A 2366-nucleotide genomic window follows, 5' to 3' on the forward strand; every position below is an offset into this window, starting at 1 on the left:
CACAACATGGCTATGATGATGGTTTTGTGTTAATAGGTGATGAAAAATCCTCTACAATCCATGTCACTTAAGAAACTAACTTTCAGCATAAGCCATAGGATTTACAGACGAAATGTAAAGCTCTGGGTCTAGTTCTTAAATTGCTAGTGCAGCATTCAGTGTCAGCAGTGATTTGACATCTGAATGAAACACTATTTGGTTTACAAGGGATAAAGCATGACTGATCATCCAGAACAAGGGAGGAATGTAATATTTCCATCAGGGAAACAATGGATTAGGATGCTTTTTGATAATAATTTCACACCGGCACCATCCAGAAACTTCGTTTTCTTTCCACTGAAGTGCTGCTTCTGTTCTCTGAAATGAAGGATTTAGGAGTTTCTGGGTCTGAAATTATTCTGCAAGGTTCGGATCATGCAGTTACTGGTTTGGGAGGCATTTAAAATGCCTTTGAAGAAAAAACTTCAATGTATAAGTTCTGGAATACCCTGAGAAGGAATGAGACAAGAAAAGGAATAAAATAGTGAAATATTCTGTGAAAAGATGGAGGTATAGGGAGAAAACCTGAGTGTTTTGGACTATGGACTATGGGAGCAGACCAAGATTTCTTTATTTGTTTGACTCTGGATTCAAAAACATTAGCATACTCTCAGCTTTCATTGTCAGCTTTGAAAGTCCCACGACACTGAAGCATCAGACACAAATCACACAGTATATGCTCAAAACCACCAAAACTCCTCTGGTGGGGATTCATTGACTTAAATGGAAAGAATCTGATTTCGTGATGAGTTTCGAGGAATCAGAATTGCTGTCATAAGGCAATTTTGAGAGTTTCAGGGAACAGCTGAAAGCCTCTTTCTAAAAGAGTTCAAACACAAAGTGAATGAACCCACCTTTACCTCCTTCTGGGAGGTTACTGGGGGAGGCTTCCACATTGCCTGGCTTTGTGGAACGCAGGACACTTTAAAAATGGGGTAATGAACTGATTGCATGAAAACGGAAGTGAGTCACATACTTTCTAAGCATGTGATTTAATATGATACTGCTATAATACTACAAAAGCTTTCTTGTCCTTCTTACAGAAACTGTTCTTCCTTGATCTATTGAACAACTTCATACAGGAGGAATTATCCTAGATACTTCTTCCACTCTTCCTTCACTCTTCAGTGTGTGCTCACTCTTCAGAATGTGCTCTGAATTGATCCGTGCTCCATGGCAGTTCCTGGAAATTAAAATCTGAAGGAGAAAAATAAGTGCCAGACTAAAAATAACAGCTGATGAAGTAGTTTAATATTCATACTTTAATATCCTACTTACATGAAGCCAAAATTGTGAGTCCCCATGGATCAGCCTGCATTTTTACTTATTTTCTAAGAACAGTTCAGTCCACCTAACTCCACCTGTCTCAGCTCACAAAGTAACTTCAGTAGCTCCTTCGATACCTAATGAAGATAAATAGATGCATGAATGAAACCCACCTTAAAACTGTGGGTCAAAAGAGATTGAATGAAACAATGTTTGAAAGTGCTCTCTCATCCATTGACTGCAGAAATAGGCTTAGGGACAAGTTTAGCCCAGGTACATGCACTTGAGTAGAGTATTAGATGAGATGAACCCTAACTCTCAGCAGTGACACATTTGTGAATAAATACCATGAGAGAAGTGCTAAACAGCTGTATCAATACCTTGGGCACTAAACTCTCCTTCAACCCATTCCACGCGTTGTTGCCGAGATGATCATCCATATTTGTTTGGATCATTTTCACTGTGTCCAGGGAACTTTTCCCTTCCCTCCTGCAGCTCTACGCCATTAACAGCCTCTGCTTTAAGACATGTTCATCACTCATCTATTCCTGCAAGCAACCTCCTCAGTCCTCTCTTCTACGCAGTAAAGGATGATGTAAGCCAGATGTCTTATATTTTCTGCTGCTTCCATAAATATTTTAAACTATCAAAAGGAGGTGCATTAATTTTTACCCTGACCACCTTCAACCACTGTTCCTGAGATCACTTGGTTCCAACAGTGTACTGCACGCACACTTGTATCTGTTATATGTATCTGTGTATGGACAGATAGACACACAGATACACTTTAATATGCACATGGAAACAAAAATTTAGCAAGTTTATTACAAGGATCCTACTCCTGCAGATATCTCCATATGAGAGGATATATACATCCTCATGTCTGCGCCAGTCCCAACGCAAAGATCTTTATCACAGCCAGCCCGTGCAGCCCATGAGGTGTCACTGAATTTCATTTCTTCAGAGGCAGGAAGGTCTGGAGCTTTTGGAGAGTCTGACTTTCTATATACTACCAACCCAAGTAGAGTGAGGTGTCCATTTCAGCCCATGAGCCGTAGCAG

General features: G+C 40.1%; 1 long non-coding RNA gene across 1 annotated transcript; it reads right to left on the reverse strand.

Annotated features, from left to right (window-relative positions):
• Window positions 1-551: 551 nt before the first annotated feature.
• On the reverse strand, window positions 552-1794 carry LOC136014387 (uncharacterized). Its single transcript, XR_010612674.1, has 3 exons — window positions 1686-1794; window positions 1318-1442; window positions 552-1236 (listed from the first exon to the last, which is right to left on the reverse strand). It is a non-coding gene; the product is annotated as an uncharacterized LOC136014387 (long non-coding RNA).
• Window positions 1795-2366: the final 572 nt, after the last annotated feature.

The sequence above is a fragment of the Lathamus discolor genome, chromosome 5, assembly GCF_037157495.1.
Source record: "Lathamus discolor isolate bLatDis1 chromosome 5, bLatDis1.hap1, whole genome shotgun sequence".
Classification (NCBI taxonomy): domain Eukaryota; kingdom Metazoa; phylum Chordata; class Aves; order Psittaciformes; family Psittacidae; genus Lathamus; species Lathamus discolor.